This window comes from Polyodon spathula, chromosome 2, assembly GCF_017654505.1.
Source record: "Polyodon spathula isolate WHYD16114869_AA chromosome 2, ASM1765450v1, whole genome shotgun sequence".
NCBI lineage: Eukaryota > Metazoa > Chordata > Actinopteri > Acipenseriformes > Polyodontidae > Polyodon > Polyodon spathula.
Genome location: NC_054535.1, coordinates 77,384,698 through 77,400,904, shown reverse-complemented (window position 1 = coordinate 77,400,904; position 16,207 = coordinate 77,384,698). Strand labels below are relative to the sequence as shown.

Below are 16,207 nucleotides of genomic sequence, written 5' to 3'. Positions count from 1 at the left end.
ATGTGCAACCTCGTGCTCACATTTTAACTACTTTAAATGTACGTGAAGTGATGTACAATCCCGTGCCTAAATACAAATATACATTTTAAACACTCGTGTTACACAGACCCGTTTATATCCCGTGTACCAATGACTATACACCAACATTTAACAAACCACACGCAACATATAACAGATAATATACACAGGGGCGGGCACTTTGTCACTTTCTCACATGGTAGTTTGTCTAAAGAATGCCAAAAAGCACAACCAATCCAAGAAACACTTTCCAAGCCTTAAGTATAATCAACCAAAAGCCAGTAATCATGTCTACACAGCCTGTGTAAGCCCTCTGATGAGATAAAATCTGAGAACCACGCGACTGGAATCCATTCATGCAAGCTGTATCTTACTGCAATGATCTGTTCTGAAAATACTGTCTTAGAGGGATGGCCAATTCATGACCGACAGTTCAATTCACAATAATGCTGAATAACTTAAGCCCAGCAATGTACAAGCAAACTATAATGACATTTAGGTGGCCAGCTCCTAAGATAAGTCTACATGAGCTCAACCAATCAGAACTCAAGTGTGTCACTCCGAAGCACCGGAGTGGCACCGAAGACAACAAATGGCCTAAAGCTGTGGATCCAAATATCCATGACCAGGGAAGAAAATCCCCATTGCAGAATACAGCAGTTTCACCCATTCCACGATTTAATACAAGCTTGATTAGCCACAGTGTACAGGTAACAACTTGCTCAGGTGTGACTTATTAAACCAGGACTGGCTCAAACTGCTATACAATGGGAGGTTGTTTCCATCCCCACCTATGACTTACAGAGGTCGCGTTAATGCAACATTTTGCGTCCTAGACACAAAATAAATCAACTGGATGGGAAAATATTTTGTCTTACGTTCACGGGACTCACACATTGGGAAAGGGACGTAGACATGCATATTCGTGGTAATTATTACACTGCAGGAAAATGATCGCATTGCTTGATAAAAAATAACTGTTCTGCAATATAACAACCTTGATTAAGGTACACTCCAGTCCTGTAGGTGGAAGCAATAAGACTCATATTTGGCTTACGCAGCAATATTAAGGATATTTACTTTTCGGCCCTGTCCACACTACACAGCCGATCTCGAGAACCGTACTCAAAAACGTTTTAATTCAGCTCAAAGCGTCCACATTGTAGTACCGTTTCATGTTTAGTCTGACATAATGCGTACCCACACTATTAATATTAAAATAGTTTGGTTATAGTTCCTAGCAGTGCAATGAACAGTGGAAATTAATATGATAGGTATCCCACCACACACTGTATTTTATTTTAAAATAATGTGTTATGCCCCATATTAACAGAAGCCCATATTGCTAAGAAATAAAAAGTATTTTGGAAAAAGTAAATGTGAAATCACACAAGTAGGCTTGAAGTTTTGTGGTTTTATTTTTAATCAGACGACATCCCTTTAAACAAATTTAGCGGATTCTGTTTCATAATTAAACTCGGAAAAAGCTGTTAATTATAAAACACTCTTTGCTTTTACCTTCATATTTTGCCTGAGCCTAATTTTGGTCCCTTTAATTTTACTACAAACAGAACTGACAAACTACGTGAATTGTTCATCCCCGATCCTACTTTTAACTCGCATTACATTTTCACATGTGCGTTTCAGGAACGCATGAACAGAAAAGCTAGTGTGATCTCTGGACTTACCTCTAAATGGCAAACCTTTTTCCCCTAGGAGTGATTTATAAAGGGTGCTTTTTACCCTACATGCACATCACTAAATACCACAAACACATAGTGGGAAGAGACACGAGAAGTTAAGAGTGGGTTAAAACCTACTGTAGCTAATGATAATAAACTGCCATTTATCCCCCCATTTATTTAATTCTTTAAGTCTTACAAAGTACAAGTGGTACTAGACAGATCATTATCAAGACAATAAAGGGGTCATTTAAAGCCATCTTTTAAGAATAAAAATGTACATTGTTTTTAATACAAATCTCAAAGAATTAAATAGCAGTAAAAAAAAAAAAAAAAAAAAAAGTCAGTGACCTAACTGGTGAGGTTGTAAAAGGTGGCTTCATAAACCTTTACTATTTCACTCACAAACTACACATGCAGTGATGAGGTTGTACAGGACAATGCACAGTTATTTAAATGCATTTTAATGTAAAACTAATAAAAAAAAAAAAAAATAATAATAATAATTTGGATCAAGAAAAAATCTTAATTCCATAGCTCACATGATGTTGATCTTTCATCTAGGTACCGTACAGCAAAGACATGCAACAGCCACACACTTCACTGCACTAGTAGAACAGTTAAAGCAAATGGTCTTCCTGTTGTTTTCACACCAGGGACAGTTTTATCGGCTAACCTCTAAATTCTAACTAACATGTGTGAGGAAAATACAGACAGCTACCATACTGAAGTATTCACCGAGCAATACTGTTTGGTTGTTCATGACGCCAACCACTGTAGCTCTTTGAATTCACAGCCATTGGGTGTGTATGCTACTGATGTACAATACTTATTCACTTTAAGTCTATATTTTTCTCACGCCTGTTAACTTAGAATTTAGCGGTTCAGTGGCCACAGATTCAGACTTTCAGACATAGAAACATAGTTTATTTGATGAGGGTTAAGAACCGAATCATTTGCTGTCTTAGTATGTACAATTATCAAAATGAACATTGTTTTCTCAGAACAGAATATCACCATTATTCACAGAACATATACGTCCACGTGTAAATAAACATTGTAGTACTCACATACTGTACTGTACCCAAGGAGTTTTATGGTTTTGTGCTGGCTATAAAGATTCCACTAATGAAGTGTCTATGTGGTTTGGTTACATACCGTGCTGTGGTTATGTACAAAAATAAAACTATAACAAACCGCAGGAGAGTGTACAAAGTTTCAAGAAAAGAAAGCTACTACTCCAGATCTCTTGGGTAATTTCTCATGAGCAAAACCGTTGCCACGTTCCTAGTGTAGCTACTGTAAAATATGTTTCAACCCAACTGGTTGTAATTAAATATGTCTTCTTCTGTAAACAGGGCATTTGGTCCGATTAATGTCCCTGGAATTGAAGTCTAAATACAGACACTCCCGTAAACTTGAGTACAATATAGTGATGCATGTGTTAAAATTGTCAACAAAAGACGTGACTATCCGAGTACACAAATAGCAACGTGCCTAGAAAAGACAAACCAAGTTTCCTTAGGAATTCCAAAAGAAACGTTTATAAATTTCAGCATTTCTAACAAACAGTACCAGCTTGGACAGGTCAGAAATGCTGATCAGACCCCCATATTTTTCAACATGCCAAGCAAAACCACAGTTCAGTGCTATCGTGGTTGCTAGGTTACATGTTGCCTGATGCAATGGAGTGTTGTGTCGCGCTTGCTGTTGTCGGGATGTGTGATGTCGTAAGTGAGTGGTGGTATGTGTAAGACAGAGATGCCATCTTAAGTATTATACAGTGCACAGTACAATAAACAAGCTCCGTGGTTAATCTACAACAACACTGTTTCGTGTCAGTTTTGTACGATACAACAGCGCAATTGAGGTTGTATCTTTGTAAATGCGTATTTATTTGATGTTTTATTTTTTCCTCAAATTGAGGGTGGTAAATTTGGGCTGCATCTTAAATTCGAGGGTATTTAAAAGTATTTAAAAGTAGTAAAACTGATTCCCTTCAACATCAATGTCATGGTTGCTGACACATTTACCCAGTGGTCCTACAGTACCCTAGCAAATACAAAGTCACTACTGGCACTTCAAATGGTCTCCAAAATATGAAAAGGTGGCAAAGGCAGCTTTGTAACATTACTGCTACAAAAGGGAAAAATGGATGATCATACTTGAAATTAATCTAGAGCTCTGAACTTTTTGCAGAATGTGATGCATAAACTGAAAAGTCACAGGACCACAAAGGGTAGACACAATTAAAAATCTCCATGCGAGATTGGCAAACTACTGTTTGCATTTAACTTTTGCAGAATCTTCGCAGACTTCAATTCATTCTAAAGCCTTCTCAGTATTATTCCTGATACTAAACACACAGGGCCTCGTGCACTAAACGGTGGAAAACTACCTGAAATACAGGAAGGCGTGGCCACTCTATTCACTAATATAATAATACATATGAATAAGGCAAGCTAAATTATTCATTTGCCAGTCATCATAGCACGTGAAATGCTGCACGTGTTACACACCATTTATTTTAGTATATGGGCACTCCAAAGGACAGGTAGTCCGGCTCTCACTTTGTCAGAATGACAGCGACCAAAGAGGCAGCAGACGGCACCAGCTACATCTTCAGTGGGTCTCCGTAGGATGAGGGGAGGCGGCCCGGAGTTGCACAGATTTCTGTATCCCCTTAGAATTGACGCCTGTGTAGATCAAGATCGTTATATGTGAACGCTTGATGTTTCTGAACAGTGTTTACATGTAATAAAATTAAAATGTATTTAAAAAAAAAAAAATACAGTTTTATAAGATTACTTTTAATCTAGGGTTTTGTGTATTCAGCAACGCAAGAGGCTATGAAATTAAATTGTGTAGCCTTTCATTTGATATCACTATGTAACACAATTTTTGTTCCTGGGTAGTAAGTGTTATTTCCTAATTGCTTATGCCTCAAAAGTATAGAAAATGGCTATTATTCCCCACAGACTTTGCTTTTGTGACCAGGACAGGTAAATTTCAAAATATCACTATTTTTTTCGTTCACATAAAGTCAGAAAAAAACAACATATGAATCCAAATTAACAACAATTAAAGTAACACAAAAATGACTACAAAAGATTTAGAAGTGAGTAGTTTTTCGAGATTTACGATTATACTGTAAATTTACTGTATAGTCTGTAAATTCTATAGTCTGTACAAATGTACTGTAACCGTAAGCAGCCCCAGACTGATAAGGTTGATTTTTAAAGGCTGTTTTATGGTGCAGCTGGAAAGAGTGCAAAAATTAAACTAAACAATGGGTCAGAAAGTTAAGCAATTGATCTCAAATATTGTTTTGTTGTTTTTGTTTATAACTAACTGTTGTTTTTTAGGAGGACTGTCTTTAAAGAGCACACTGATATCCAAAGAGGGACAGGATGTTAACCCCAGTCCAGGGCAAATTCTAATACAAGCCAATACAGTTCTGGTATGGTTACATTTCCCCTTGGCTAATCTCAAACAAGGCTTTCCAATTTCAAGGAAGAGGCGAATGAGATGGCGCATCGCAGTGAATCTATCTTGCTTGAATATCTTATAATAACTTACAGACATCAATGACAAGCACAGCATGAATAAATAAATAAAACAAACAAATACAAAATAACTATACTGTTAGCTGAGCTTAAATATTGTCTTTTCAGATGGAACTCACAACAGTTGAAAGCTACACAGGGAGAGATCAGTCTACTCTCTGAGACACCACCAAAAGTTTTACGTTTAAGTGGGACAAAACCTAGTGTGTCTGTGACAAGGCAGAAAAGCGCTATGTGTAAACCAGTGGGGCAGGGCAAAGCCCTGCTGATGAATGCATTGTTATTTGGGATTATGTAGAACGGGTGAATGTATTTGTGGCAGTGCGATTGCCCTGCACAGTGGTAAATTAGTGTTGGTGTGGTTTATATGTGGGAATGGGTTTATTTTGTGACGTTTTGGAGTTGATTAGTTTGATTGTATTATTGTTTACAGACGGGCGCTCGATTGAGACTTGCTGCCTGCTATGCTTGGTTGAGGGAAGGGCAGCAAGTGATTGGCTGTGCTGGTCCTCAATCAGCAAGTGGGCGGGTCTCGACCGAGTGTCCGTCAGTTTAAAAACATCTGCGGGAGATAGCTCGGGGCTGCTGCAAGGCCTGCCGTTTTCACAGCACCTTTTTGAGTTATAGTTTGGGGTATTGTGTTTTATTTTGCACTTTTTGTACAGTTTGCTGTATTTGTCCTCTGTGCGTTACCATCGCTGGTAACGTCACATGACCGCCTTTATTTTACTTTCGTTTTCTGTTTGTTGTTAATAAATCCTGCGCGCCTGTGCCGGCGTTTCAACACCAACCTCTGTCTCTCTGTATGCTTGAACAGCGGCGACCCACACGCGTGACTCGAGGAAGACCCTGTCACAGTATTATTTTGGGGTGTATTTAAAATAATGGTTTGTGGTGATGTACAGTGGCTTGCGAAAGTATTGACCCCCCTTGGCATTTTTCCTATTTTGTTGCCTTACAACCTGGAATTAAAATTGATTTTTATTTGGATTTCATGTACTGGGCATACATAAAATAGTCAAAATTGGTGAAGTGAAATGAAAAAAATAACTTGTTTAAAAAAATTCTAAAAAATAAATAATTAAAAAGTGGTGCGTGCATATGTATTCACCCCCTTTGCTATTACGCCTCTAAATAAGATCTGGTGCAACCAATTACCTTCAGAAGTCACATAATTAGTTAAATAAAGTCCATCTGTGTGCAATCTAAGTGTCACATGATCTGTCACCTGATCTCAGTATATATACACCTGTTATGAAAGGCCCCAGAGTCTGCAACACCACTAAGCAAGGGGCACCACCAAGCAAGCAGCACCATGAAGACCAAGGAGCTCTCCAAACAGGTCAGGGACAAAGTTGTGGAGAAGTACAGATCAGGGTTAGGTTATAAAAAAATATCCGAAACTTTGAACATCCCACGGAGCACCATTAAAGCCATTATTAAAAAATGGAAAGAATATGGCAGCACAACAAACCTGGCAAGAGAGGGTCGCCCACCAAAACTCACGGACCAGGCAAGGAGGGCATTAATCAAAGAGGCAACAAAGAGACCAAAGATAACCCTGAAGGAGCTGCAAAGCTCCACAGCGGAGATTGGAGTATCTGTCCATAGGACCACTTTAAGCCGTACACTCCACAGAGCTGGGCTTTATGGAAGAGTGCCCAGAAAAAAGCCATTGCTTAAAGAAAAAAATAAGCAAACACGTTTGGTGTTCGCCAAAAGGCATGTGGGAGACTCCCCAAACATATGGAAGAAGGTACTCTGGTCAGATGAGACTAAAATTGAGCTTTTTGGCCACCTCTCATCACCCCGAGAACACCATCCCCACAGTGAAGCATGGTGGTGGCAGTATCATGCTGTGGGGATGTTTTTCATCAGCAGGGACTGGGAAACTGGTCAGAATTGAAGGAATGATGGATGGCGCTAAATACAGGGAAATTCTTGAGGGAAACCTGTTTCAGTCTTCCAGAGATTTGAGACTGGGACGGAGGTTCACCTTCCAGCAGGACAATGACCCTAAGCATACTGCTAAAGCAACACTCGAGTGGCTTAAGGGGAAACATTTAAATGTCTTGGAATGGCCTAGTCAAAGCCCAGACCTCAATCCAATTGAGAATCTGTGGTATGACTTAAAGATTGCTGTACACCGGCGGAACCCATCCAACTTGAAGGAGCTGGAGCAGTTTTGCCTTGAAGAATGGGCAAAAATCCCAGTGGTTAGATGTGCCAAGCTTATAGATACATACCCCAAGAGACTTGCAGCTGTAATTGCTGCAAAAGGTGGCTCTACAAAGTATTGACTTTGGGGGGGTGAATACTTACGCACGCTCAAGTTTTCTGTTTTTTTGTCTTATTTCTTGTTTGTTTCACAATAAAAAATATTTGGCATCTTCAAAGTGATAGGCATGTTGTGTAAATCAAATGATACAAACCCCCAAAAAATCTATTTTAATTCCAGGTTGTAAGGCAACAAAACAGGAAAAATGCCAAGGGGGGTCAATACTTTCGCAAGCCACTGTATTGTTATGATTTAAAAAGGTATTGTTGGTTTATTTAAAACAAACTACAATGTTTTGCTATTGTTTGGAAGCAGGGATGGGGTTAAGGCCCATTGTTTGGCAGCAGAATGTGTCAGTCTCCGGATTGATTCATTTATGGCTAATTCGGAGATGGCCACGTGTATAAAAGCACAGCAGCTGCTCAAATCAGGGTGGGAGGTGAAAAGAAATTGAAAGAAAAAAGTAAAACAACCGCTACTCGTACTGGAAGGACCGGCACGATATTGGTTTGCTGTCAGGGTTTGCGATTTACTTTGTTCAAACCTTTCGTTTTTTGTCTGCCTCTTTGATTTGTTTTTGTAATTGTAGTAATACAGGCACCAGCGCTTCAGCTCGCAGTACCTGGTCTGGGACATCACCACCAAGCCGTCCTGTCACACGTGGTGTTAAAGTGGGATAACAGCACCTCCACGGAGTCAGGCTAGATCAGGTACACTTTTTTTTTTTTAAATGGAGAGAGACATGGAGGTAGCCGAAGATGCATTTAGAGGAATGGGGCCATCCACACTGCCCAACAATAACAATTTTCTTTTTTTTTTTTTTAAACAATAGAAGCCCAGCCTCAGTCATTTTGGTTTTAAAATGTAATTAACACATGTAACACATATGGAGCTGCGCATTAATGTACCTTTCTGTCCATATGTATTAAATATTCTCAAAGTATTGTGACAGGATGACAGAGGGCTGAGGCTCAGAGACAATGTAAAGGCAAAAAGTAAAGTTCTTTAATAAACAAAAATAATCAGGCACAAGGGCCAACAGAAAAGAGGTTCAAACAAAATAAGTGAACTTACAAAGTAAATGGTCAGGTTCCAAGTCTTTTTAAAAAACAAGACACTCTTCTTTCAAAACACAAAACTCTCCAACACAAAGCAAACTCCCAAACAAAAGAACACCTCCAGCCAGGGCCTCTCCCCTGGCTTTTATCCCCTGTGGCTGGAGCCCAATTAATCAATAATCATTCAACTAGAGCTCCAGCTACATTCTCACATGTTTTTTTGGCAGGGAGAAATTTAACCCCCCCCCTGCCAGTTCCAAACATATTCATATAGATGGGGCAGTTCCCCGTCACAAGCATGAAAAACAGGAGTGCGTAAATAAAGGATATATTACATTATACCTAAAAGCCCCGGGAGCAGTCACATTGACGGCCACCCAGAAAACAACTGTATTGTGATTATACAGAACGGTATTCTACTTTATTATTTTTATTTACCAGTCTGCAATGTGTTTAGCTGTAATCAGATCAGTCTCTACTCTCTGCCTGAGTGAATGACTGACAGTCTACTGTTTTTCAATCAGCCTTTTCAAAGGCAGGTGCCTGTTTGCAAGCTGTAAAATGCCACTAAAAATGTTGTATTATTGTCTACTGTAAAAGCAGGAACCAACCTCTTATCGTGTGACAGCCAACCTCAGTATGGGGCAGGTTGTCACAGGTGACCGGCGCATTTTCAACCATCTAAACATCATATTTGGAATAAAGTTACGCTGAAATAAAACATCAGTTTGTACGTGAAGGGTTATTCTTCAATATAATGAGGAACAGAACCTCGCCGCTTGTCACCAGATTGAGGAAAATAATAAAGAGTAAAGTGTGACAACCAGCCCGGCCTCCCCTACAGTGCTGTGTAAGGATTTAGAGAATAGGACATGTTGTATGTAGATAACTTACAAATATCAGGTAATTGGTGTATAGATTTAAATGTATACACGCACGCACATACAGTCTATTCCCACACATTTATATACACTCGTTAATGTATGTCATTGACAATAAGGCGTTGTGGCAAAGTGCCTGCCCCTGTGTATATTTTATGTTGTATGTTGTGTGTTCGGTGAGTGGAGAACGGGATTGGAGACAGAGGTAATAATAATAATAAGAATAATAAGAATAACAGTAATAGTTAAAAACATCAGCTCACTGTGTTTGTTTAGTGTTAGTCTGTTTTTGTTTCTGCTCTTTGTTTTGGCGAATGTGCCGTGTCCTGTGTTTTTGTTTGTCTTGCAACCTTTTATTTTCTGTCTTTCTGTGCACTATAAAATCTGAGCGAGAGTGTTCGATCAGCTCCACCCAACTCCACCTCTCTCTTTGTTTATTTCCTGGTTCCTGTTTCTGGTCTGACGTCCCCCACTCCAGCCATCTTTGTGGCAGGGGTCTAGTAAGCACCTGTCACCCAGCTGACAAGCTAAAGGTGGCACATTCAACGCATGACCAAAACAGCATCAGATCATTGTACTGAAAACTCACCATGCAGTAGAGACCTACTGATGGGAAGCCTGTATATTGTTGCTGTTTTCGCAAGCACGGAATGACATCACAGAATGCCTGAAATACACAGAAACATCAGTGTGCAAAGACTTCTGAAAATAAAAATTCACAAACAAAGAACTAGATTTTTGTAATACAGAAACTTTTAGAGAAATTGTTGCGTGGGACATTTTGTAAACCGCAGCACAGACATGTGTGAAGGAAATGGCAATTCAGTCAAGCAAGAACTGCACCTGATTATGTACACTTTTTATTGCTAACATGAATAAAATTGTACAGTAGGTAAGCGCAGTCCAAATGTATAGAACATGCCCACAGTTACAGAAGTTCAATCTCTGTGCAGATTCAGCACTTAATTGTAATGAAATCATTAGCTTAGATACAATGCACAACATTTGATCTAGCAGCACTGCAAAGAAATAGCCTGCCAGCCCCAGGGAAAGAATATGCCTATTTCAAGGGGTATTGTGGAAATATATTCATACAGTACATATTGCACATTTATCATTTTTATCATACAACGCTGAGTACTGTAGCAGAACATACCCCTTCAGACAGTAGTAGAGGGGCACCTCTTTGAACAACACTCAGCACAGCTGACAGCTACCTTGTTGAATGACTGCTGAAAACTTAACTTGCTCAAGTTCTGGGCCTTTGATGTTGCCCCTTTTACCTATGAGCTTTGCAAGTGAGTTTGCACTTGCTACTTCAATTACCAGAATCTGTAGTACACTCCAGTTGTATTTTTACTTTTTATGTGAACACAAAAAAATACAGACCTATATATAGTTGAAATGTTGACCTATGCTACAAAATAATACCACAGCCTCCACAGAACCAGAGGACAAACAGTAGATAATTTAAATAAGCATTATATGGTGACATATCCCACATTTTGGTGTAAAAAAGTAGAAAGAAAAAATATAAGACTTCTTCCTATAGGATTTACATGTGACAACCAACCCCAGAAACTATGTGACGACCTGCCCCAGCCAGACTTTACATGATAATTTAATTCTCTCAATACTACTGGGAGAACCTACTGGTTTTGTATCTCGTTCCAATACTACTATGAGTTATAACATATTAACAAGACATGCATTTTTTTTACTTTGGGCATGAAAAAAAAAGAACTATGTGCTAACCTTTATGTTAGATGCAATTGACCTCAAATTACAAGATAGTTGACTTCCAGACAATAGAACACACATTCAGTGTTATTATCACCTGTCTGCGCCATCTAGTTTCATAGCTATGAGCACTATGACAACCAACCCGTTTGATAATCAACCCCCGTCTCCCCTATATTTGTACATTCTTACACCGTATAGAGTAATATAGTGTTCCTGTAACAACTACACCGTACTCAGATTGTTGTTGCAGTTTGTGTATATGATTATATATTTTATATTGTGTTTCTCATATTTTAAAAATAAACGTTAAAACGTTAAAATAAATACCTTATATATATATATATATATATATATATATATATATATATATATATATATATATATATATATATATTTCGTCGCTTCGTAGCCTCCAGTAGGATATTCAAGTTAAAAAAACCAACTACAACAATGTTGTTATAAAAGTAAATTTTCAGTTTCAAATTTAACTTTTGGTAACTTTTGGTTCTCTCTCTCTCTCTCTCTCTCTCTCTCTCTCTCTCTCTCTCTCTCTCTCTATATATATATAATATATATATATATATATATATATATATATATATATATACATATATAGTTATGTTGCGACTCTACAACGCTGAGTCTCTGTATCTCTCTCCTCTTCTCTCTCTCTCTGCTCGACTCTCCTCTGAGTACTGCGCTGACTTGTGGGCATAGACTGTGCTACGTGCATTGTACAGAACTGAAAATTAAGACTGGAAACTTACCAATTCGTTCTATGTTCTTCAAACTCAATTAACCAAATAAACTATTCCGATTAAAAAAAAGAAACTATGTAAGAAACACCTTGTATTTAATTACATTATATACTTAAATAAACGGTTGAAAACATAGACTTTTCTTAACAAGCTCACTAGCAACTATGGGCGACTGTCTATCATGCGCAAGAATGTCGCTCATTGTACTGTAAATCCTTCCTACAAAACATTCTTCGGAATCTGATTCGTTAGTGCTGCAGTCAATCAAGCTTGTTCCGTCACAAGTTTACGCGAAATTTCCCGTTATTCTCCGCCCAGTTTATTTATTTTATTTATTTTATTTAAAATACATTGAACCAGCAGGAGTGACAGACGCAGACACACTGTTGAACTGTGCGAGCACGGTTGTCTTTGTTTCTAGTGCTGTTCTTAGAATGCAGTAGTCAACTATGAACACTGTTCTGTGAAGCACTATCTCGGTGAGTTTATAAAAAAAACAAAACAAACAAACAAAAAAAACCCCGATAGGTCTACGTTTTTGAGTATTGTATAGGTGACAGTAACACAGGGTACACAGGTTTCCTGTGGAAACAGAGATGAAAATGGCTTATTGTCAGGGACTGCAGTCATGTGGCTTGGGGGAATGAATATGATATCATATAAATGATGTAAAGTTTATAGTATTAGAACAGCTAAAAGTAGACAATGCCACATATAGAAGAATAAAATAAAATGGATAAATAGACTGAACACAATTATGCCAGGAGAACTCAACAGAAAATAATGAACTAATTAATTCCAATAAATACATACAAATTCAAAATAAATAAACAAAATTAATTCAAAAGTTGTGCATGCTGATGCGCTGGAGAGGCCAAATCAAGGCTGATCCTCAGAGCCAGCATTGCATGATAATAAAAATATGAGTTTATATAAAACAATGTTAATTAGAATTAATATAGATTTAAAGATATAAGTAAAAATGATGTCACAATATATAGAAAACCATTACATCATGTAAGAATAAATCATGGATTTGAATATAAACAACAACCAGTAGTTGTCATGCCGTCACACACCTATAAATACCTCCAATGTTTTGATTCAAACATAGGCTCCCTTGAGAAAGATATGTACAACACATTGAAATATTGGGCAGCTGGCTCTTTGAGCTAAAATATATACATTAGCTCTATAAGCCAGCTGCCCAATGTTTTGATATGTTGTACATATCTTTCTCAAGGAGCACTTGTTTGAATAAAAACATTGGAGGTATTTATAGGTTTAAATTAACTTTTAAATGCTACAACTGGGGCCTTAAGCAATACTTTTTTCAATTTTTCTGACTTATGTAAAATCTGCAAGTGTTTCCAAACTATCTTAGAAATATTAGGCAAATGTTTAGAGTGAGTCATTACTAATGGGACTCTTTTGACCTTTTTATCTCAATTTTTATAATCCAGTAGATCATCTCTTTTTAGTTTATCCACTTTTCTTAACTCTGTCTCTATAATTCTTTCAATCCTCTTTTTTAAGATTTGTTTTTAATGCATTTCTTTGTTTTACACAGTCACTTTCGTATTCTTATTCCTAGCTCCTTTGGTATTGCCCTTTTAGTGTGTATTGGATGTGCAGAGGACATGTGTAACTACTGGTGCCTGTCAGTAGGTTTACAGAACAGGTCAGTCTCAATTGAACCTTCTTGAAGTTTTACTACGGTATCTAAAAATTATATTTCTTTTCTTGTCCATCGAAAGTCCACCTTAATATTACTGTGTATTTCATTTGCCATTTTATGAAACTGGAAAACAGATTCTTCTCCATGTGTCCAAACCCCAAAAATATCATCTTCAAACCAAATGTATTTTAAAGGTTCTCTTTCTGTTTTCTAAGTAATTGTTCTTCCAATTTCCACATGTATGTACTGGTAAAATGCATTCCTAATTTAGATCCTATTGCTGTACCATCGTTTTGTTTGTAATTCTTATGAACAAATGTAAAATAACTGTTTTCTAAAACTACGCTGAACATGTTCAGCACCTCTGCTGTTGGTATTGATTTATCTAGTCTATCATCTAGTGCTTTTTGACAAGCTTCTAAAGCTTTTTAAAGTTTCTAAAGAGCAGGTGGAGGCGGCAGAAACCCCCGCAGTCCCCATTGGTGAGCAGCTGACCCAAAAACAAAGACAACAGGTAGAGAAACTATTATGTAATAACACTGTAACAATTTTTTTTTTTTGTTGTTGTGCCTGGGTAGTAAGTGTTATTTCCTAATTGCTTATGCCTCAAAAGTATGGAAAATGGCTATTATTCCCCACAAACTTTGCTTTTGTGGCCAGGACAGTGAGATATTATTATATATATATATATATATATATATATATATATATATATATATATATATATATATATATATATATATACACACTGTATTTACAGTATAATCGTAAATCTCGAAAAACTACTCACTTCTAAATCTTTTGTAGTCATTTTTGTATTACTGTATTACTAAATTAATTAGCATCACAAGGGTATCAATGTATTATAAAAAAAATAATAATAAAGGGGCCTCTTCAGTGAGTTACAGGAAAATAATTATATCTCGCGTTTCTGTGACAACACAGAAACGCGAGATGTAATTATTTTTCTGTAATTCACTGAAGCCCATCTATTCTATATATCACTACTGAGGTATTATGCTTTTTTTTGTTTTTTGTTTTTTTTTTAGAATGGCTCAGGATGCAAATATAGCCGTCATCCATGTATTTCTATTGAGAGGGAGAGAGAGAGAGAGAGAGAGAGAGAGAGAATTAACGTAAAACCAAGGCACTGAAGTACCCTGCATCAACAGGTCAAAGGTAAAGACATACTTTCCAAAAACACATTTTTGTTACCACCTATCAAATTAAGAAGATAATGGTTTTCATTTTAACTTGTTATTTTTTTTTTGCAAGTAAAAGTTTCCATAAGTTATATATTAGTTAGTATAGATATGCCTGTCAGTGTCATCTTCTGCTTATGTGTGCCACATTATCACACTCCAATGACATTTATCAATATATTGAATTTCACCCCACTTAATCTCTTTGAGAAGATTAGTGCATAGGATTATAAACTGTACTGCACATTGCTGTCTGGTATTGTTGAACGTTTTGATTTACAGACAGAACGCTGCAATGTGTATGTTTGCAGTTTTTTTTACAGTCTGTGTTGCATCAAAATGTGTTCCAAGTTGTATTACTTACTTTGTCAGTTTAATGATGAACTCCTGATGAAATCAAACACCTACTGACTCTATTTTTGCTCAGTCCCTTTGTTGTGATATTAAAGGGTTTGACTGTACATTTAAAACAGAAGCTACCTGTACATATATATATATATATATATATATATATATATATATATATATATATATATATATATATATATATACTGCGACGGTTGCACACTGAGGACACTGACAACAAAAAAAAGAATTACAAACAAATAAATAATAAATAAATACAAATAAAATAAAAAAAATAAATAAACTGGAGGCAGGTCTTTTTCTAGAAGTAAAAAAATAAACAAAACACAAACTGATCTTAGTAGTCTTGCAACAATGTCCACAAGCTCCTGTTCATTCACCGTACCTCCAGTACTTCTCTTCCAATGGGATACTTTCAGTTTTATATGGTGTTTCAGCACTCCATTCAGACAATCCAAGCTGTTCCCCAAACACAGAAAAATGAACCTTTTATAAAGGATCGCTATTGCGGCCCAGATAGACCACAGGTGCTGCCAAATGAGATCATTACTAATTTATAAGCAAACTCTGTGTCCTATACTAGCAGCACCTGTTGCCTATAATTCAGTTAACTCCTCAAACTCATGGCAGGCTGATCCCAAACCAAATGTGGATCATTCCTGCTGTCCCCTGCTGTGGGGCCCAGCTTGGTTTCAGCCAGCCACGAGCGCCTCCTGCTGGTTATTTTGTGAGCTGGCTCATATTCCCCCCTCCTTTGCTTCAGGGCATTCATGTGATAACACATCTGCATTTATATGATCCTTATCGGCCTGGTGTGTCACATCAAATCAATATGGCTGAAGGGTCAGAAACCACCAGGTCAATCTGGGTTTAGTGTCTTTCTGTCTATAGAACCAAGTTACTGGGGCATGGTTGGACTAAAGTGAAATGCCGGCCCCACAGATAATACTTCAGTTTTTCAATAGCCCACCTAATTG

At 37.4% G+C, this 16,207-nt stretch overlaps 1 protein-coding gene across 5 annotated transcripts in view; it reads right to left on the bottom strand.

The window, feature by feature from the left end:
- Positions 1 to 15,716, bottom strand: part of LOC121300926 (interleukin-6 receptor subunit beta-like) — a 34,163-nt gene extending 18,447 nt beyond the window's left edge. For 2 of the 5 annotated variants that reach the window (XM_041229928.1, XM_041229958.1), the window contains exons 1-2: positions 11,994 to 12,164; positions 10,073 to 10,150 (exon numbers count right to left, since the gene is read on the bottom strand). The gene's annotated coding sequence lies outside the window, so the exon portion shown is untranslated. Of the gene's footprint in view, positions 1 to 10,072; positions 10,151 to 11,993; positions 12,165 to 15,615 lie in introns of those variants that run through there. The other 3 variants (XM_041229920.1, XM_041229966.1, XM_041229948.1) reach the window with 2 other exon arrangements.
- Positions 15,717 to 16,207: the final 491 nt, after the last annotated feature.